The 23,502-nt window shown below is 37.5% G+C and overlaps 1 protein-coding gene and 1 long non-coding RNA gene across 21 annotated transcripts in view; both read left to right on the top strand.

The window, feature by feature from the left end:
• Window positions 1–23,502, top strand: part of LOC145526991 (uncharacterized) — a 294,041-nt gene that overhangs the window by 10,248 nt on the left and 260,291 nt on the right. The gene's annotated exons all lie outside the window — the stretch shown is intronic.
• On the top strand, window positions 1,586–4,422 carry LOC145526993 (uncharacterized). The gene is made up of 2 exons (XR_014069386.1): window positions 1,586–2,138; window positions 3,973–4,422. It is a non-coding gene; the product is annotated as an uncharacterized LOC145526993 (long non-coding RNA).

Below are 23,502 nucleotides of genomic sequence, written 5' to 3' on the forward strand. Positions count from 1 at the left end.
TGAACATTCTCAAAGAATTTTTACTTTAAAGCATATTTTCCAAAGCACCTTATGGGCAACACTAGTCCCTTAAGATGTTTTTAGGTAAAAAAGGGTTCTATAGTCAAGGGTTTCATTGGAAGTACTACTAACATGTATTAGCACTTACTATGTCCCTTAACCTTCTTGCCTGGAGAATCCCAGGGACAGTGGAGCCTGGTGGGCTGCCATCTATGGGGTCGCACAGAGTCGGACACGACTGAAGCGACTTAGCAGCAGCAGTAGTGTATCCCTTAACCACCTCACCCCACCCCCCCGAACTTTCTTGTTTTCTTCATTGCTAACTTTTGGAGAAGGGACTCCATATAAACTGCCTCCAGTTTTTCATTCCCTTCCCATGTAAATATGAGATGCCTTCCATTTTCCCCCAGTGATCAAATGAAAATAGATTTTACAGTCAATTCAAGGATGACTCTTGGTGGCATATGAGCAGCCACTCTTCTCTTGGCAATTATGAAATAGTACTTCTCTTTCATCCATCCATCCAACCACTGATTCATTTCACAAATCTATGTAAATTACTCAGCTGTGCTTGCCATCATTTTAAGCATTGAAGGTCCGAAATGAACCATTTAGACATACTTTCTGCTCTTCTGAAGCTTACATTACAACTGCTCTCCTATTTCTCTCAATTCTCTAAGTAACCTTCACTGAATTCTCTTTTCCTACTTGGTAAAGAACCTGCTTGCCAATGCAGGGGACATAAGAGATGCAGGTTTGATCGCTGGGTCAGGAAGATCCCCTGGAGGAGGAAATGACAACCTACTTCAGTATTCTTGCCTGGAGAATCCCATGGACAGAAGAGTCTGGTAGGCTACAGTCCAAAGGGTCACAAAGAGTCAGACATGACTGAAGTGACTTAGCATGCACATACTCATGTTTATGCATCTCCCAAGTCCCCTATTATTTCCTTTTCTAACACACTTATATGTGCAGTCTCTTTCCCTCCTCCTGTCGAAGAGGAGAATCGTGACTTTTGATCCCACAAATGACTTTGACCCTTTCGAATGTTTGCTGAATAAGTGAATTTATGATTTTCCTAATATTGAATCTAACCGCAGCACTTATACTGTTATTTTTATTCAAAGTTAACATTGTTATATGACCCACAAATGGAATGGGAGGGGTTTATCCCCCATAATAAATAGTTCTGTGTTGAGTGAGGGAAAGGCAGAAGTGGATTTCGCAGAACTATATCATACAAAGGAAAAAAACATGTAAGCAAACACTAGTTATTGAGAACTTTCAATTTCCTGTTAAGAAGTTATTAGGAAGATGGCAGGTCAAAATATTACCATAGAATTTCTGCCCCAAAGTATATCACAAAATAAGCAAAAAAGGTTTTTTGAAAAAATCACCTGCTGTCACTGAAGAAGAAAAGAAGCATGACCTAAGCCTGTGGTTCTTAAGCTTGGATCTCAAGCATTGAAAACAATTTGGGAGTTTTTTAAAATTATACTTGGATTTTGTCTCCAAAGATTGTAATTTAATTGTTCTGTGATGCAGTCTGAATGTCAGGACTTTTAAACCTCCATAGCTACATCCATGGTTAGAAAACATTGACTTAATTAAAACATTTCAAAACCTGGTTATTGAGGGGGTGAAAAGGATTCTGGAGAGTAGGAAAAAAGGAGTATATTTCTTACTTGAAATCCTAGAGGATGAACTTCCAAACTGGCCAAATAGAACTCTCCCTAACCTCACTAAATCTAGGAAGAAACAACAGGGGTTAAGTAGCCTTATTTTTTCTCCCATCCTGATCATTGATTAACAGGCACTACTGCTGGAAAGAAACAGGTGATAATGCCTTTTCCTTATGGAAAGAGGGCTCCAGAACTACAAATCAAAAAATGATCTAAAGATTGAAGATCTTCCCCCAGTGGAAGGGTGTCCTACCTTCCACCCTAACTAGAAGCAGAGAATCCTAGTATAGAATATATAACAAAATCTTAAAAGAGATAAAAGAATGAACAAGATGAAACAAACAAATGACAACAAAGGAAGCATACTGTAGCACAACATGAAATTATGCGTTAGATGCAAAAGATAGAGTCCAACCTAAATGAAAATACAAAATAAAGGACGAAAAGTTCATAAATGTTGCATCCTGTTGAACAACTTAATAAGAACCAGTATTCAATGAACAAGAGCCCAAAGATGAAGTGAAAAGAGAGGGTGTGTGCTTAAGAAAATAAAATGAGGACTCAAACCAATGTTGTTACAGAAAAGTTAAATAGACACAAAAATTTAGTTTTAATATCAAAAGAGCATTTTGTGCTCTTAGTAAATTTAAAATACTTAACACCAAGATACATTCTTATTATTAAACTATTAAACTTATAAGGTTCCACTATCATACAAGTTCCATGAAAGGATGAGTCTGTTGTGTTCACTGTTATAATACCAGTGCTTAGAACCCAGTCTGGGAAGTTGTAAGTGAACATGTTAGTTGCTCAGTCCTTTCTTTGTGACCCCATGGAAGGGAAGCCATTCCCTTCTCCAGGGGATTGTCCCAAATCAGGGATTGAATCCTGGTCTCTGCTTGCAGGCAGATTGATGTAGGTGCCCAATAAATATTTGTCAAATGAATGAAAGGATGAAGAAAAATTTCTTCACTTATTCAGGAATAAAAAGCAAATTATTGAATTTCTGGTTCTGCTTAGGAGTCACCTGGAGAAGGAAACGGCAGCCCACTCCAGTATTCTTGCCTGGAGAACCCCATGGACAGAGGAACCTGGCAGGGTACACTCTGTGGTGTCGCAAAGAGTCAGACACAACTGAGCGACTAACACTAGGAGTCACCACTACTCTTAACAAGTAAAAAGCTGAATGGACTGAAAAATCAACCAGCCTTCTTGGATCCATAATAAGGGAGGACACAAGGCAAATGGCTCCCCGCAAGATGGAGAGACAGGCTGGCAAATACAAGGAGCTACAGCTTTCTGGAGCAAAGACTCACAAGCAGAAGCTGCCACTGGAACCACTGCCAGGGTAGGAAAACCTGAACTGTAACTGATAATTTTCTGGAGGCTCCATGCGGATAACTCTGGAAATTAAAAACTTCAGGGATCTCAGACATGGAGGGGGTCCCACATATTGTGGTATTTGCTTCCAAGACCTCAACCAGGTTCCCATACTAAGTATTGGAGTAAAATCCCTGAGGGTTTTCATCAGGGACAAGGGTAAAGGAATCATTTTGAAATATGCCATAGCATTCTGTTCTTAATAGGCCTGCCCTCAGGGGAAACTAGTTAACCAGAGCCTTGCCTGGTGGGGTGTTATTGTGGCCTAAGTGACCAGGGAAAGTAAATATGCAATTTCAGCCAACTCTAATCTTCCTATTACATGTAAGTGGAGAGAAAAAATATCCTGAGGAATGCTTGTGAAGTTCACTGTCCAGAAGTGTGGACTAAAACAGTGAGACCTAATCATAGGATTATAGAACAACCCTTCTCTCCACATTCCTCATCACCACATTTTGTTTGTTGTTTAGTTGCTAAGTCATGTCCAGCTCTTTTGCAACCCCATGGACTGTAGCCCACCAGCTTCCTCTGTCCATGGGATTTTCCAGGCAAGAATACTGGAGTGGGCTGCCATTTCCTTATCCAGGGGAATCTTCCTGATCCAGGGACTGAACCTATATCTCCTGCATTGGCAAGTGGGTTCTTTAGCACTGAGCGACCAGGGAAGCCCAGCATGGCCTTACTAAAATTTAAAATACCATTTAACAAAGTTGGAAGGCAATGTATTTAAAACCTGAACTAGTGAGTCATAGTGAGTTGTCTGTCTGGGTTGAAGTTGGTCCCATAATTTACTATCTGTGACTGCTGCTGCTGCTAAGTCACTTCAGTCGTGTCCGACTCTGTGCGACCCCATAGACAGCAGCCCACCAGGCTCCGCGTCCCTAGGATTCTCCAGGCAAGAATGCTGGAGTGGGTTGCCATTTCCTTCTCCAGTGCATGAAAGGGAAAAGTTAAAGTGAAGTCGCTCAGTCGTGTCCGACTCTTAGCGACCCCATGGACTGTAGCCTACCAGGCTCCTCCGTCCATGGGATTTTCCAGGCAAGAGTACTGGAGTGGGGTGCCATTGCCTTCTCCATCTGTGACTACTGAAGGCCTATTTACAGCAGTTCCTTTTACTCAGAGCAGCATGTCTGGCTATCAAGATAAAGTTATGAGGCATAACAAAAGTCAAAAAATCCAATTGGAAGAGGCAGATCAAGCATCAGATCCAGACAATGCAGGATGTTGGAATTAATCAGACCAGGAACTTGAAACTACTATGACTAAGGTACTAAGGGCTCTAATGATAAAGTAGCATGCAAGGACAGATGGGCAGTGTAAGCAGAGAGGTAGGTAATCCCAAGAAAGAACCAAAAAGAAATGCTACAGATTAAAAAAAAAAAAGTACCACCATAACAGAAATGATATCTTTGATGGGCCCAATAGATTGGATGTTGCTGGGGAAGGAATCTCTGCCCTAGATGATGTATCAACGGAATCCTTAAAAACTGACAAGGAAAGAAAACAAAGGCTGAAAAAAAACAAACAAAACAGAAGATCCAAGGACTGTAGGACAATTACAAAAGGTGTAACATATACATAATGGAAGAAAGAAAGGAATAGAAGAAATATTTGAAACAATTGTACCTGAGAATTTCCCCAAATTAATGTCAAACACCAAAACACCTACCCAAGAAGCTTGAGAAGACCAAGCAGAATAAATGCCAACAAATGATACCTATGCATATTATTTTCAAATTATAAAAAATCAATGATGAAGAAAAAGAATCCCAAAAGAAGCCAGAGGGAATAAACTTAGCTATAGTGGTGGAACAAAGATAAAAATTACATCTGACTTGTCAGAAACCATGGTAACAAGAAGAGGGTAGAGGGAAATATTTATAGTGTTGAGAGAGAAAAAAACCCACCAACCTAGAATGCTGTACCCTGTAAAATATCATCATTCAAAAGTGAAGGATGAATAAAAAGTTTCTCAGAGAAACAAAAATTGAGAGAATGTGTTGCCAGTGAACCTTCATTGTATGAAATATTAAAAGAAGTTCTTGAGAGGCAGGGAAAATAATATAGATCAGAAATTCAGTTCTAAATTTTTTAAAAATGAAGAACATCAAAGAAGGAATAAGTGAAGATAAAATAAAACATTTTTTATTATTCTCTTTTTATAAAAAACTTATTGGAGTATAGTTGATTTACAATGTTGTGTTAGTTTCAGGTGTACAGAAAAATGAATCAGTTATACATATATCCACTCTTTTTTACAGATTCTTTTTCCATATAGGCCATTAAAGAGTATTGAGTAGAGTTCCCTGTGCATGTTCTTATTAGTTATCTATTTTATATATAGTGATGTTGATCTAACAGATAACAGTTTATTAAAAATAATAATAGCAGCAATGTATTTGGTTATATATTCTCATGTGTATGTCCCTATACTTATGTATGCTTATGTATAAAAGTGAAATAAATGATAGGAGAAAGGAATTAGGATTATTTTATTACTTTAAGATACTCACATTACCAATGAAGTGGTTTGGTGTTATTTGAATGTAGTTATCAATGTATATTGCAAATTCTAGGACACCCACTAAAAATAGCTTTTAAAAAAGTATAAATTATGTGCTAAGAGAAAAAAAGCAAATGTGAACATAAAGAGTGGTCAGTTAAAACTACAAAAAGCAGAAAAAAGTGGAAGACAAAGATAGGAACAAAGAACAAAGGCTAATACAATACAGTAACAATGATGGTAGACATTAAGCCAACCATGTCAACAATCACTTTGTATATCAATGGTCTAAATGCACCAATTAAAAAAAGATTTTCATATTGTATGATATCCCTTAAAGGAGGGATCTAAAAATAAATTATACAAATGAACTTATTTACAAACAGAAACAGACTCACAGACTTAGAGAATGAACTTATGGTTGCCAGAGGGGAAAGATGGAGGGAAGGAATAGTTAGGGAGTTTGGAATCAACATATACACATTGCTATATTCAAAATAGATAACCAACCAGATCCGACTGTATAGCACAGAGAACTCTGCTCGTTGCTATGTGGCAGCCTGGATGGGAGGGGAATTTGAGGGAGAATGGATACATGTATACATGGCAGAGGCCGTTCGTTGTCCACCTGAATCTATCACAACATTGTTAATTGGCTATGTGTGTGTGCATGCTAGGTCGCCTCAGTCATGTCTGACTCTGCAACCCTGTGGACTGTAGCCTGCCAGGCTCATCTGTCCATGGGATTCTCCAGGCAAGAATAATGGAGTGGGTTACCATTTCCTACTCCAGGGAACTTCCCCACACAGGGATTGAACCCAGGTCTCCCATATTGCAGACAGATTCTTTACCATCTGAGCCACCAGGGAAGAAATAATAAGGAAAATTTCATAATGAGTGAAGGTTCAGCTCATCAAGAAGATATAATAATAATGATAATAATACTTCTATGTACTCAATAACACATTCAAAATAATATATAGAGAAAAAAATGACATAATTAAAGGATGAAATAAATAATTCCACAGTCACAAAAAAGTGGAATGATGGAGAAAATTATATGTGCTGACACTAATCAAAGTAAAGTAGGAGTAGCTATATTAATTTCAGATAGAGCAGACTTCAAAGTAAGGACAGTTATTATGGATAAAGAAGGGCATTACATATAATAAAAGATTCAGTCCCCAAGAAGCCTTTCTAATTATTAATGTGCATGTGCCTAACCGCAGAGTGTCAAACTGGGTGAGGCAAAAACTGATAGAACTTCAAGGAGAAATAGATTAATTCATTATCATGTTAGAGACTTCAACACTTCTCTCTCCCTTTCTGTGTCAGAAAGGGACAAATCCAGCATGCAGAAAATCAGTGACACGGTTGATCTTAGCAACATCATTGATCAATGGGATAACATTTTCTTCTATAGGCTACTTTATCCAACAGCAGCAGAATACACATTTGCCTCAAGCTCACATGGAATAATCACCAAGATAGACCACATTCGTGACTATAAAACACACCTTAACGAACTAGGGATAGAGAGGCACTTTCTTCATTTGATAAAGACTATCTGTGAAAAACCTACAGCTAACTTCTCTAATAGTAGAATGTGAAGAGGAAATAAAGAGCTTCTTGATGAGGGTGAAAGAGGAAAGTGAAAAAGCTGGCTTAAAACTCAACATTCAAAAAACTAAGATCATGACATCTGGTCCCATCACTTCATGGCAAATAGCAAGGGAAAAAATGGAAGCAGTGACAGATCTTATTTTCTTGGATGTTGAAACCACTGTGGATGGTGACTGTGGCCATGAAATTCAAAAACGCTTGCTCCTTGGAAGGAAAGCTGCGACATACCTAGACAGCGTATTAAAAAACAAAAACACCACTTTGCCAACAAATGTCCATATAGTCAAAGCTATGGATTTTTCCAGTAGTCATGTATGGATGTGAGAGTTGAACCATAAAGAAGGCTGAGTGCCAAAGATTGATACTTTCGAACTGTGGTGTTGGAGAAGACACTTGAGAGTCCCTTGGACAGCAAGAAGATCCAACCAGTCCATCCTAAAGGAGATCAACCCTGAATATTCATTGGAAGGACTGATGCTGGTGCTGAAGCTGAAGCTCCAATACTTTGGCCGTCTGATGTGAAGAGCTGACTCATTGGAAAAAACCCTCATGCTGGGAAAGATTGAAGGCAAAAGGAGAAGGAGGTGGCAGAGCATGAAATGGTTAGATAGTATCACCGACTCAATGGACATGTATTTGAGCAAACTCTGAGAGACAGTGAAGGGCAAAAGAGCCTGGTGTGCAGTAGTCCACGGGGTTGCAGAGAGTTGGACATGACTTCACAATTGTGAAACAAGAACAGCTTCATTGTCAGTAGTGAGAAACCCAGAGCTTTTCCACTAGAACAGCTATAAAACACTTAGTGTCCCTTCTCACCACTCCTTTTCACCATCTTACTGGAATTTCTTGCTAATTCAATAAGGCAAGAAAAAGAAATAAAATGTATACATATTGGGAAGAAAGATTGAAAAATGTGTCTTTTTTTTTTTTTTTTGCAGATGACCTGACCATCTATGTAAAATATCAAAAAAATCAGTAAAGTAGCTCCTTGACTTAATAGGTGACATAGCAAGTTTGCAGAATACGAGGTTAATATTCCAAAGTCAATTGCTTTCCTATGTACCAATAATGAACAAGTGGAATTTGAAATAAAAAACACAATAATATTTACATTAGCATCCCCAAAATGAAACACTTAGGCATAAATCTAACAAAACATATACAAGATCCGTATAAGGAAAGCTGTAAAACTGTGATGAATGATATCTAAAAAGAACTAAATAAGTGGAGGTATTTCCATGATCATGGATAGGAAGACAACATTAGGATATCAGTTATCTCCCAACGTGATCTATGGATTCAATGTAATCCCAATCAAAATCCCAGCAAGTGATTTTATGCTATGCTATGCTATGCTAAGTCGCTTCAGTCGTGTCCGACTCTGTGCAACCCCACAGACGGCAGCCCACCAGGCTCTGCTGTCCCTGGGATTCTCCAGGCAAGAATACTGGAGTGGGTTGCCATTTCCTTCTCCAATGCATTAAAGTGAAAAGTGAAAGTGAAGTCACTCAGTCGTGTCCGACTCTCAGCGACCCCATGGACTGCAGCTTACCATGCTCCACTGTCCATGGGATTTTCCAGGCAAGAGTACTGGAGTGATTTTATAGATGTCAATAAATCTATTACACAGTTTATATGGAGAGGCAAAAGACTCAGAATAGCCAATACAATATTTGAAGAAGGACAAAGTTGGAGAACTGATGCTATTCAACTTCAAGACATACCATAACGATATAATAATTAGGAATGTAGTATTGGTGAAGTGTTAGTGTTAGTCGCTCAGTCGTGCCCGACTCTTTGCGACCCCACAGACTGCAACCCACCAGGCTCCTCTGTCCACGAGATTTTCTAGGCAAGGATGCTGGAGGGGTTGCCATTTCCTTCTCCAAGTATTGGTGAGAGAATAGATAAATAGATCAATGAAACAGAGCAGACAGCCCAGAAATAGACCCCCATACATATAGCTAACTGATCTTTGAAAAAGGGGCAAAGGCAATATGATGCAGCAAATTTAGTATCTTCAACAAATGGTACTGGAACACTTCTTATACCCCTCACAGAAATGAACTCTTAAGTGGAATATAGACCTAAATGTAAAATGCAAAACTATAGGAGAAAATCTAGATGTTGATGTGTTTTTAGATATTGCACCAAAGACATAATTGATAAAAGAAAGAATAAATTAAAAACATCTGCATTTCAAAAAACAGTATCATGAGAATTGTCTTCTGACAAGCCACCGATGGGTAAGAAACATTCACAAAAGATATATTTGATACCTGTCAACCAAAATACGAATTGCCTCAAAACCCAACAGTAAGAAAACAGGCAGCCTGATTGAAAATTGGGCCAAAGATCTTAACAGACATCTCACAAAAGAAGATATACAAAGGGCATATAAACATAAGAAAAGCATAAGAAAAGATGCTCCACAAGATGAGTCATTAATGAAATATAAATCAAAACAACAACCATGAGATAGCACTACATACCTATTAGAATGGCCCAAATCCAGAACAGGGACAGCACCAAATCCTGGTGAGGCTGTACAGCAACCATTCTCATTCGTTGCGGGTGGTACAGTCACTTTGGAAGACATTTTAGCCATTTCTTACAAAACTACACATACTCTTACCACATGATCCAGTAATTGTGCTCTTGAGTATTTACCCAAAGGAGCTGACAATTTATGTCCACATAAAAACCTGCACATTGATATTTACAGCAACTTTATTCATAATAACTGAAACTTGGAAGCAGCCAGGATGTCCTTCAGTAGATGAATGGATAACTGAACTGTTGTGTATCAGACAATGGAACAGTATTCAGGACTAAAAAGAGATATCAAGACATGGAAAGACACAGAGGAATTTAAATGCAAATTACTGAGTGAAAGAAGCCAGCCTGAGAAGGCTACTTACTGTATGATTCTAAATATATGACATTCTGGAAAATACAAAACTATGGAGACAAGAGAAAGATAAGTGGTTGCCGGTGGTGGGGGAGGAGAGGAGTTGAATCGGCAGAACACAGAGGACTTTCAGAGCAGTGAAAATAAGTTGTGACTTTTAGAGAAGTGCTGTGCTTAGTCGCTCAGTCGTGTCCGACTCTTTGGACTTGTGGACTGTAGCTCACGAGGCTGCTGCCTTGTCCATGGGAATTCTCCAGACTAGAATACTGGAGTGGGTTGCTGTGCCTTCCTCATTATAAAGATAGATATATGTCATTATTCATCTGTCCAAATCTTTTCAATGTACAATACAAAGCGAGAACCTTTAGGTAACTATGGACTTCATGTGATTACACTTGTCAATGTAGGTTCATCCTTGGTAAAAAAAATGTACCATTCTGATGAGTGATATTCATAAAGGGGGAGGTTATACATGTGTTGGGGCAGAGGGTATATGGGAAATCTCTGTACCCTCCTCTCAGTTTTAAGGAAACCTAAAACTGTTCCAAAAATTGTCTTAAAATGCAAATTACTTACAAGGGGAAAAGAGTTGATTGAGGCTGGCTTCATACTTATTCACAGTGAACCAAGAAATGTATCTAGTCAAAATGGCATTATGATATAAAGGCAGCAAATAGACATTCTCCAACAATTTGGAGAGCCCAGCATTATTGAAAGAATATTTTGACATTAGTCTAGCCATTTAAGAAATGAATCAAAATAAAGAATTCAGGAATATAGAAATCATAGTAAAAGACTGGTGGGTAAGCACTGAGTCAGTTTAAGTATTGATATAAAGCCAGTATGGATTAATTATGGGATATGGTAACAGGGGGCTTCCCAGGTGGCGCTGCTGGTAAAGAACCCACCTGCCAATGCAGGAGATGTAAGAAACACAGGTTTGATCACTGGGTCAGGAAGATCTCCTGGAGGAGGGCATGGCAAACCACTTCAGTACCCTTGCTTGGAGAATCCCATGGACAGAGAAGCCTGGCGGGCTACAGTCCACAGGGTTGCAAAGAGTCAGACACAACTGAAGTATTTAGTGCAGCAAAGCACATGGTAACAGGACAAGAAACGAGCATGGTTAAATACTGACAATATAAAGATAAAAAAATAAATAACATTTTTTTAAGAGATCAAAGGAAGAGACTAGGAAAAAGACCACTACTGTCTTTTAAAGCTTGGCATCAATGGGTATTAACTAAAATTGATAATCTTAGATTTCTTAAAATGACAAGTCTATTAATATTTTATAGTCTCTCTTTGTCTCCCTCAGTCCATCCCTACGTTACTTCAATTTATTTAAATTTTTATATAAAATTCAAGGGAAATAAAATTTAATTATTTTTCTATTCATCCTTCCCATAAACACATACATGAATTCATCCATCTATGTTAGGTGTGTAGGAAATAACTTGAATTATTTTCTTCTAATATTAATAACAGTAATTTATGGGTAATGTGGTTAAAGTAATTTTAAACTTTGTTTTCTGGATCACTGGATCCTTTTTAATTAGCATGTATTATTTTTACAAAAACAATAGTGCCGTTTTTCTATAAAACAAAAAAAAAAATAGAAGCTAATTTGCTAAGATGTTAACAGTTATTGATTCTGGGTGCAGATATCCTTCCATTTTCTTTTGTTCCTAAAAAGCATAAGCAAAAGAGTTTTAACATAAAATATTTTTAGAAGTTTGTTTAATCAACAGAATATTTGCAAACAGGCACATTTACTAAGTGCCACTTTGAGATGAAATTTAAGATGAATCTTTCCCTAGATTCCTAAATTTTAATAGTGAAGAGTTTGATAGAAAATAAGTTGTTAAAATGTTTAATAAAAATAATTGCAAGGAAGAAAGTTAGATTTGAGAACTAATGGGAAGGGGAAAATAGAATGACCATTTCATGAATATGTACTATGTGCTTGATACTGAGCTAAGTCTTTTATACATTATCTCATTCAGTCTTTACAATAAACCTATGAGAAAGGTTATTATCCCTGCTTTCAAAAATGAGAAGTCTGAGGTCCTACAGCATTAAGTTTCTTGCGAGGACTGTGTGAGCCAAGAATCTAGCACAGGTGTATAACTTCAAAGCCCTTTATATTCATTCTTTCATTTAATTACAATCATTCTGTGGATGATTTTTTCCCCTCAGATAAGAAAACTGAAGTATTAAAAGGTGAAATAAATTTTCCCAGCATATGATAGGGCTATATGATTTCATCAATCATAGACTTTCTGGTGGAACAATATTTAATATTGTGTGTGTGTGCTTAATAATGATTTGATTTGACTTCCATCCGTTCTCCTCCCCTATTCACCTTTTCTTGGACAACATTCTATTAGAGAAAGATACCATGAATGATTCCTATGTCTTTGACTTAACAAACCAATTTTTTGATCTAATCAACATGCCCTAGGCAATTTTCATTCAAGATCAGAACTGAACTTTGTGGCAAGAGAGATTCGGTTCTAGATGTGCTTCCGAAACCAAAGAAATTGGAGAAGGGCAGAGAGTGGTGAGATTCTCACAATATAACTAAACACTGCTGTTTTATTTTAATTCCTTAGCAATTTTTCCCGTGGAAAGAAAAACAAACCTAATAATCTCTGGTTTCTCTGCCTGTTCAGAGGTGTCTTAACTTGTCCTTTCTTTTGTTTCTAAGAAGAAATAAGTATATTTTAAAATTTAAAATAAAAGATTTCTAGTTACTGTAAAGTGCCAAGTCAGGAGGTATTTTACAGTATGATGCAGTAGCCAAATCCTTGTGCTCGTGAATTAGAAAACTGAAAATCTTGGAGGAGTGACTGTGTTGGGATGAGTTATGTGCACAGAAGTATATAATACATACAGTCAAATTGCCTCAGGGATGAACAAACCAACAAATACAGGTTTTACTTTTGTGTAAGAGACCAACATACCAGTTACTAATACTACATGCTCTGATTTTATTTTAGTATTATGAACCCACTGTCTAAGGTAATGGGCCATCGAAAGAGATTCTCACCATGCTTTGAAATGAGTTGTTAGTTTCTTGAGGGCATAATGTGCTCTGTAAAAAGTATAGAGTCATTGATGGAAGAAAGTTTAGATGATCCTCTAACAAAAGACATTTTTAAAAAAGTTCTTCAAGCAAAATAGTAAACGTTAGATTATCCAGTAGTGGATCCAAAGTGTAGATAATTCCAAACCACAATGAGCCAAAAAAAATGTGCTCAGTTTGCTTGGAAATTCTTATAGTTTTTGATTGTTATTGTTAATTGTACCATATTTACATTAATATTAAAATTGATTTCCTAGAAAAGTAAATGTTGACTAGTCATTTCAGGGAGACAACTGGTCTGGGGTTATAACCTTGCAAAAAAATCTGTCTCTGATAAGGAACACTTAAATAGCAATTAACCTTGAATCTGTTCACTTCATTCTTTTTATACCTGGGTTGGTATAACAAAACCATTTTATGAAATGGTCATTTGCAGGGAGATTTGACAGTTGATTTAAAGCATGAATCCTAAAACTGTTTTACTCCAAAACAATCAAGAAGAAGACCTGCAATGTTTATTCCAAGGAAGAAGAAGTAGCTAGTACAAGTATTTTTAAATCTCCACAGCATATTTATATATATTTTTTGCAGTCATTGTATATTCCTGGCATTCTCATGTACCATATCAATATCCAATAACTTGAACATCTAGTGTTTTATTTAAACTGAAAACCTATTTATCCATAAAAAATTAAAATTAAAAAAAAAAAAACAACACCTAAGATGGATAAAGGGCATCAAAAGTACAAACTTCTAGTTATAAAAGAAATAAGTCCTGGGGAGGTAATGTACAGAGTGGTGACTATAGTCAGTAGTACTGTAATGTATATTTGAAAGTTGCTAAGAGGTTAGTTGCTTAATGGGCTTCCCTGGTAGCTCAGATGGTAAAGCGTCTGCCTGCAATGTGGGAGACCTGAGTTTGATCCCTGGGTTGAGAAGATCCCCTGGAGAAGGAAATGGCAACTCACTCTAGTACTCTTGCCTGGAAAATTCCATGGATGGAGGGGTCTGGTAGGTTATAGTCCATGGGATTGCAAAGAGTCGGACATGACTGAGCAACTTCACTGGTTCACTGGTAGATCTTAAAGGCTCTCATCATGAGAAAAATATTGTAGGTGGTGATAGATGTTAACTGGACTTACTGTGGTGATCATTTTGCAATAAATCCATATACTGAATCATTGTGTTGTACACTTGAAACTAATATAATATTATATGTCAATTATATCTCAACCCCCACAAAGTTTATGAATTTGCTGCTGATACATTCCTTTAAGAATCATTAACACAAATGTGATGTGGAATTAAGCAGAGAAAGTCCACTTGGAATCAAGGATCTAAGTTTGCTTCCTGGCTCTACTTCCCAGGAACAAACACAGGCAAAGTACTTAACTGCTCTGAACTTCAATTCAGATAGATTTAACACTTACCTCAATGGTTTTCTGGCTTGGCATATATGAGATGTAGATATGTTTAATAATGTAAAACACAATACAAGTGGTGTTTACTGTTATCTTCACTTTAATATAGACATGAATGTCCCTGAACCTAGCTCTAAGGTGGGAGCTTCAGGTTAATTTTGCAGTTTCTTGTAATAGGCTCTGGTTATGGTCTGGGAGGAGAGGGTGAGGTGGGAAGGAGAGAACTGATCAGCTTTCAGCTTTCCTGTGCGTGGGTGCTTAGTCGCTCAGTCGTTTCTGACTCTTTGCAACTCTTGGACTGTAGCCAGCCAGGCTCCCTTGTTCCTGGGATTTTTCAGGGAAGAATATTGGAGTGGGTAGCCATTTCCTCCTCCAGGCGATCTTCCTGACCCAGGACTCAAACTCGTGTTTCTCCTGCGTTGCAGGCAGATTCTTTACCCACTGAGCCATCAAAACCAGAGAGTATGCAATTAAGAAGGAAACAGTGGGAATTCACTCTCCTGTAAATTAAACTTAAGAAGACTTCTCTCTTATGTGAGCTAACCATTAAGGCACTGAAAACTCTCTCCACATTTCCAGTGATAAAATACTTCAATGTTAAATTTCTGAATGACACCATAACTCAAAGAACAGAGCAGGAAGCGGAGAGCAATGAGAAAAGAAATGCTTATATTGACAAATAGAAATGCTTTAGTAATCAGCAAAGAATGGAAGGAAACAAAGTATACATGAATGTTTAATGAGGTTTTTAGCAAATTAAATTCTGCAGAAATGTGCATAAGCATGTGGCATTGCTTAAGGGCTAGTCCCATCAGGTCAGGCGATCAGACAGTCATTTGTTTGCATACCGTGTGTGGCAGGGAAGACAGAGAAATATACATTCATTTTCCTAGGAACATTTGATGTTTGAGTAAGAGCAGTAATACATCTTTTGTTTAGGAGGAAACATTAGGCACCATGTAGGTTGAATCAGAGGATGAGATAAGAAAATAATGCTTTCTAGAAAGAAAACGCCAAGTGAAAATATCTTCATTGTATCACAGACTGCATTGCTAAAGGCATACTGTTGCTCTGTAGGAGGATATTAGAAGGGGACAAGATAAAATTACAGCTGATAATGCACTTTTATGTTATCTTGACAAGAACAGCAGTAGGACTTAGCTTAACCAAACATTAACACTCTTCCCAAACGTTAATGTAATACAAGTAGAGATATTAGGGGGTTTCCCAATTTAAGTATTTTATTGGCTGGTGCTTTGCACATTTATCATGTGTCTTGTTTACATAGGCATCAACACAGAATTGGACACATGTGTTTGTGCACCACCTATAGAATAATATTCTATAAACTTTCCTAGTCAACTTACTGACCTTCAAGTATAAAGGAGGAAAGGAAACGAAAAAGAAAAGAGCTAGTATGCAAACAAGCATTAGTTTGCCAAAGCTCTAAGAGGTATGTGAAGGGCTGACCTGTGATTGGAAGGTAGAAAAAGATCAGGCCTAACTGCATTCATTAGAAATAGCCTGAGGTGGAGAAGAAGCACACCCAAGCACTTACACCCTCCTCTGCAACACGCTGTGCAAAGTGATTAAAGTATCCTTTGTAACTACTGTGGCTGCCTTTCCTAAGGAAGGAAATATATTGCAGATGGATAGTGACTTAAAAGTTAATGTGAGAGAAGGGCTCTGCATAATTAAATTTAAAAAAAAAGACACTGATGAAAGAAATCAAAGATGACATAAACAGATGGACAGATACTCCATGTTCCTGGGTAGGAAGAATCAATATTGGGAAAATGACTATACAACCAAAAGCAATCTACAGATTCAATGTGATCCCTATCAAATTACCAATGGCATTTTTCACAGAACTAGAACAAAAAATTGCACAATTCATATGGAAACACAAAAGACCCCAACTAGCCAAAGCAGTCTCGAGAAAGAAGAATGGAGCTGGAAGAATCAACCTTCCTGACTTCAGATTACACTACAAAGATATAGTCATCAAAACAGAAATATAGACCAATGGAACAAGATAGAAAGCCCAGAAATAAACCCATGCACCTATGGGTAACTCGTTTTTGACAAAGGAGGCACAAAATATAGAATGGGGCAAAGACAGCCTCTTCAAAAAGTGGTACTGGGAAAACTGGACAGCTACATGTAAAAGAATGAAATTAAAACACTTCCTAACACCATACACAAAGATAAACTCAAAATGGACTAAAGACCAAAATGTAAGACCAAAAACTATAAAACTCGTAGAGGAAAACATAGGCAGAATACTCGATGACATAAATCAACGCAAGATCCTCTATGACCCCCCCTCCTAGAGTAATGGAAATAAAAGAAAAGTAAACAAGTGGGACCTGATTAAACTTACAAGCTTTTGCACAGCAAAGGAAACTATAGGCAAGGTGAAAAGGCAACCCTCAGAATGGGAGAAAATAATAGCAAATGAAACAACTGACAAAGGATTAATTTTCAAAATATACAAGCAGCTCATACAACTCAATACCAGAAAAACAAAAAACTCAATCAGAAAGTGGGAAACAGACCTAAACAGAGAAGACATACAGACCAAAAAAGACATACAGATGGCTAACAAGCACATGAAAAGATGCTCAACATCACTCATTATTTGAGAAATACAAATCAAAACTACAATGAGATTATCACCTCACACTGGTCAGAATGGCCATCATCAAAAAGTTTACAAACAATATGCTGGAGAGGGTGTGGAGAAAAGGGAACCCTCTTGCACTGTTGGTGGGAATGTAAATTGATACAGCCACTATGGAAGATGGTATGGAGATTCCTCAAAAAGTAAGGATAAAACCATCATATGACCCAGCAATCCCACTCCTAGGCATATATCCTGAGGAAATCAGGGTTGAAAAAGACACATGTATCCCTTTGTTCATTGCAACACTATTTACAATAGCTAGAACATGGAAGCAACCTAGATGTCCACTGACAGATGAATGGATATAGAAGTTGTGGTACATATACACAACGGAATATTACACAAGAGTCCTTCAGGCCCCTGGTCAACCAGTCAAATCAATCATCACTGCCATGAGTTTATATTCTTTCCCTGGCCCACCTCTCTTCTCATACAAAGTGGAAGACCAGTCCATCACCCAAAGATTCCCCATTACTAGCTTGTTTATGTTCTCTGGTTCTTCTTATGCTCAATTGCAGATGTACCCTTTCCATATAAGATGGATTGATGCTGGGAATCCCAGTCAGTCTTGGTGGGTCTGGCAGAATGATGGACTGTTCTGATCTCCTAGTCACCTGATGTTTCATAGTTCAATCTATATCTCTACTCGGGCCCTCTAGTGCATCGGGAGCTGTTTGTTGAATGGTGTGTACTTTTGTGCTATAGATGGCATGACCTTAGGATCTACCTGTGATTCTCCTATGGCTGCTTTCCATAAGCTCTACATCAGATGTACAGAAGGGTCTGTTGGGTTGTATGAGGCATATGGACCTAGTGGCAAGGCTATTTATACCACAGCCTGGACCTGTGCAAGTCTCACTTAAAGCTGGCAGCCTTGTGAGTCAGTCAGTAAATGGTCAGAGTGGTATTCCCAATTGGGGAATGTACTACCTCCAGAATTCAATAAAGATTTGTGTTTCTTTTTTCATGGTCAGAGAGACAAGATGTAATAATTTGTACTTTACTTTGATAAGCCATCTTAGGTCCCTCCACTAGTTTCCTGAACATTTCACTGATTTGGCAGGTCTTTGAATATTAATAGGGCATCTTTAGAGTTCACGAGTCTTACCAAGGCTTCCAAAGTACTTACCAAGGTTCTTGCTTATTTTGTTCAACTAGTGTGAGCTCTTCTACCCACTGAAATAATTCTGCAGTGTCTAGATAGTCTTGTTTCCTTTGGATAATATTAAGGCAGAGAAGAGGATAGTTGATATCCCTGGGGCGTGACTATAATTTTATACTGATGTTTGTCCCACATGAATGTGAATTGCTTCTAGCTCTCCTTCCAGATAGGGTAAAAAAAAACTTATCCCTCAGATTAGTAGCATTATATTAGGTACCCAAGGCCATGATATTCAGTTTTAGCTACATCTTGCATAGCAGCTGCAATTGGGCCCACTACTTGGTTGATTTTGCATTGTTCCACTTTCATTCTGCAGGATCCATCTAGTTTTTGTAGGACCCAGTCTAGTGAATTAATGGAGATTTAATGTGGAGCATCATTTTGGTATCTGTTAGGTCTTTAAGGTTGTCAATACTCCCTTCCACTTTGGGGAAGCAATTTTATTTTCTTGACTGGTATTAGGGGAAATTTCAGAGGTTTCCACTTGGCCTTCTCTAGTGTCATCGTTCTTGCTTCGTAGGCCAAGAGACCAACGTTGAAGAAATGACTAGATAAGTCTAAGAATCAAGTAGATGCACTCTGAGTCAAACCTGTTTATTATCTGGCTGCCATAAGCCTCACTCTAGAAAGTAAGTCTGGGATGGATAATCAGCCTGTTAGCCTCCTGATTTTCCATTCATGAATTCTTTTGATTTAAAAAATTTAATAATATCCTGATTGGCTATCCATTTATCTTACCCATGAGGGTGCCATGTTCTATTAACCTAATGATTATCAAGGTGTAATTTCATTAGTATCACCAGAGAGCTTATTTACAATGCAGTTTATCAAATTCCACTGCCCTACTGGATCAGAAATTTGGAGGGTGGTGAGGTCCAGAAAGTTTTGTTTTAGAAACTCTCCAGATGATTTTGGTGCAGGTTCAAGTTTGAGAATAATTGCATTAACCATTACCCTAGTTCTCTTTGGGCCAAGTCTCTCTGGTATCCACTGTCAACTTTTGAGTTGTAGGAGTTATTTTTTTTTTTTTATTTTATTTTATTTTTTTTTTATAAATTTATTTATTTTACTTGGGGGCTAATTACTTTACAATATTGTAATAGTTTTTGCCATACATTGACAAGAATCAGCCATGGGTTTACATGTGTTCCCCTTCCCGAACCCCCCACCCACCTCCCTCCCCCTCCCATCCCTCTGGATCATCCCACTGCCCCGGCCCCGAGCCCTTGTCACATGCATCGAACATGGAATGGTGCTCTGTTTCACATATGACAATACACATGTCTCAATGCCATTCTCCCAGAACGTCCCACCCTCACCTTCTCCCTCAGAGTCCATAAAATTGTTCCATGCATCTGTGTCTCTCATTCTGTCCCGCATATAGGGTTATCGTTACCATCTTTCAGATTCCATATATATGCATTAGTATACTGTATTGTTGTTTTTCTTTCTGGCTTACTTCACTCTGTATAATGGGCTCCAGTTTCATCCATCTCAGTAGAACCGGTTCAAATGTATTTTTTTTAATGGCTGAGTAATATTCCATTGTGTATATGTACCACAGCTTCCTTATCCATTCATCTGCTGATGGACATCTAGGTTGCTTCCATGTCCTGGCTATTGTAAACAGTGCTGCGATGAACATTGGGGTACACGCGTCTCTTTCAATTCTGGTTTCCTCGGTGTATATGCCCAGCAGTGGGATTGCTGGGTCATATGGCAGTTCTATTCCCAGTTTTTTAAGGAATCTCCACACTGTTCTCCATAGTGGCTGTACTAGTTTGCATTCCCACCAACAGTGTAAGAGGGTTCCCTTTTCTCCACACCCTCTCCAGCATTTATTGTGTAGGAGTTATTTTTATATTTTGGATATTAACCTCTTATTGATACATCATTTATAAATATCTTCTCTCATGCAGTGGGCAGCCATTTTGTTTCATTGGTAATTTCCTTTGCTGTGTACAAGCTTTTTAGTTTGATGTAGTTCCATTTCTCTATTTTTTCTTTTGCCTAAGGAGACATATCCAAAAAATTACTACTAAAATCCATGTCAAAGAGCTTACTGCCACGGTTTCTTCTAGAAATTTTCTCGTTTCAGGTCTTACATTTAAGTCTGTAATCCATTTTGAGTTTATTTTTGTATATGGTATGAGAAAGTATTCCAGTTTGACTCTTTTGCATGTAGCTGTCTGGTTTTCCCAACACTTCTTATTGAAGAGGCCGTCTTTTCCACATTGTATATTCTTGCCTCCTTTGACATAGATTGCATGTGTGTGTGCTAAGTCACTTCAGTCATGTCTGGCTCTGTGAATCTCTATGAACTGCAGCCAGCCAGCCACCTGTTCATGGGATTCTCCAAGCAGGAATACTGGAATGAGTTGCCGTGCCCTCCTCCAGGGTATCTTCCCAACCCAGGAATTGAACCCACCTCTCTTATGTCTACCTGCATTTGCAGGCAGGTTCTTTACCACTAGTGCCACCTAATTGACCACAGAGTGTGGGTTTATTTGGGGGCTCTCTATTCTGTTTCATTGATCTATATGTCTGTTTGGAAACCAGTACCATACTGTTTTGATTACAGTAGATTTGTAGTATAGGTCGAAATCAGCATGTGTGATACTTTTAGCTTTGTTCTTTTTTCTCAAGGTTGCTTTGGCTATTTGGGGGTCATCTGTGATTCCATATAAATATTAGTATTATATGTTCTAGTTCTGTAGAAAATGTCATCAGTATTTTGATAGGGCTTGCAATGAATCTGTAGATTGCCTTGATTGGTATGGTCAATTTTAACAATATTAGTTCTTCCAATTCATGAGCTTGGTATATCTTTCCATCTATTTGTGTCATTTCCAGTTTCTTTTATCAGTGTCATATTTTTCTCAGTACCTCCTTGGTTAGATTACTCCTAGGTATTTTATTCTTTTTGATGCAATTGTAATGATTTTTTTTAAATTTCTCTTTCTGATAGTTTGCTGTTAGTGTATAGACACAAAAACAGATTTATGAATATTAATTTTGTATCCTGCAACTTCACTAAACTCATTGATGAGTTCTAATTGTCTTTAGGATTTCCTATATATAGTATCATATCATCTACAAACAGCAGTGTTTTTACTTTTTCTTTTCCAGGTTAGGTTCCTTTTATGTCTTTTTCTTGTTTGATTACTGTGGCTAGGACTCCCAATACTATGATAAATAAAAGTAGTGAGAGTTAGCCTCTTTGTCTTGTTCCAGATCTTAGAAGAAATGCTTTCAGCTTTTCACCATCAAGTGTGATGTTGGCTGTAGTTTTGCCATAGTTAGCCTTTATTACATTGAGAATTTGTATCTCTGTAACCAATTGTTAGGAATTTTTGTTATTAATATAAATAATTGTTGAATTTTATCAAAACATTTTTCTGCATCTATTGAAATGATTGTATGATTTTTATTCTTCAGTTGCTAATGTGGTGTATCACATTGATTGATTTGTGAATGTTGAACTATTCTTGCATCCCTAGGATGCAAGTGACCATGGTATATGATCCTTTTAATGTATTTCTGATGTATTTAATGTATGTAATATATTTAATGTATTTCTTGACCATAGTATATGATCCTTTTAATGTATTTCTGAACTTATTTGCTAATACTTTGTTGGGAATTTTTACATCAGTGTTCATCAGTCATACTGGCCTGTAATTATTATTATTTTCATTGTGTGTTGTCTGATATTGGTATCAGAGTGATGCTGGCTTGGTAGAATTAATTTGGAATCATTATTTCCACTTCAACTTTTCAGTGTAATTTAAGAAGGATAAGCATTAACTCCTCTTTAAGTGTTTGGTAGAATTTGCCTATGAAGCAATCTCATTTTGGACATTTTTAAAGGTTTTTTTTTTATTACTGATTCAATTTAATTACTGGTAATCCATCTTTTTATATTTTCTGTTTCTTCCTGATTCTGTCTTGGAAGAGTGTACACTTCTAAGAATTTATCTCCTTCTGTCCTTTTTTGACACATAATTTTTTTCAGTAATCTCTTACGATCTTTTGTGTTTCTGTAGTGTTTGTTCAAACATCTCCTCTGATTTTATTTATTTGGACTCTCTCTCTTATGAGTCTGGCTAAAAGTTTATCAATTTTGATTATCTTTTCAAAGAACCAGCTCTAGAACCAGTTTCATTGATCTTTTCTATTGTTTATTTTTTAGTTTCTATTTCATTTATTTCTTCTCCCGTCTTTATTATTTTTTCCTTTTACTAACGTTGGATTTTGCTTTTTCTTCTTTTTCTAATTCCATTGGTTGTAAAGTTAGACTATTTATTTGAGATGTTTCTTATTTTTCTGTGGCAGGCTGGTATCACTGCAATCATTCCTCCTAGAGCAACTTTTACTGTATTCCATAGATAATGAATCACTGTGTTTTAATTTTCTTTTGTCTCCAAGTATGTCTTTAAGATTTTTTTAATTGAAGGGTAATTGCTTTATAATGTTGTGTTGATTCCTGCTGCACAACAATACAAGTCACTAATAACTATATATATCCTTTCCCTCTCGAGTCTTCCTCCCAACCCCCATGCCCCCCACCCACCCACCCATCTAGGTCATCACAGACCAAAAGGCTGGGCTCCCTGTGTTATATGGCAGCTTCCCACTAGCTATTTATTTTACACATGGTAGTGCATATATGCCAATGTTACTTTCTCAGTTCATTCCACCCTCTCCTTCCCCTGCTGTGTCCACAAGTCCATTCTCTCTACATCTGAGTCTCCATTCCTTCCCTGCAGATAGGGTCATCCAAATATTTCATTTCCTCTGATTTTTTTCAGTGATTCATTGTTTGTTTAGTAGCTTACAGCTTAACCTCTACTTGTTTGTGTGTGAGTTTTTAATTTTTTTTGGTAGCTTTTTTTTTTTTTCCTTGTCCTTGATGTAGTCTCATACAGTGGTGGTTGGAAAAGATGCTTGATATGATTTCAGTCTTTTAAAATTTATTGCGACTTATTTTGTGGTCTAGCATGTGATATATCCCAGAGAATGTTGCACGTGCACTTGAATGTGCAT

The sequence above is a fragment of the Giraffa tippelskirchi genome, chromosome 11, assembly GCF_054371585.1.
Source record: "Giraffa tippelskirchi isolate mGirTip1 chromosome 11, T2T-mGirTip1v1.2.pri, whole genome shotgun sequence".
NCBI classification, from domain to species: domain Eukaryota; kingdom Metazoa; phylum Chordata; class Mammalia; order Artiodactyla; family Giraffidae; genus Giraffa; species Giraffa tippelskirchi.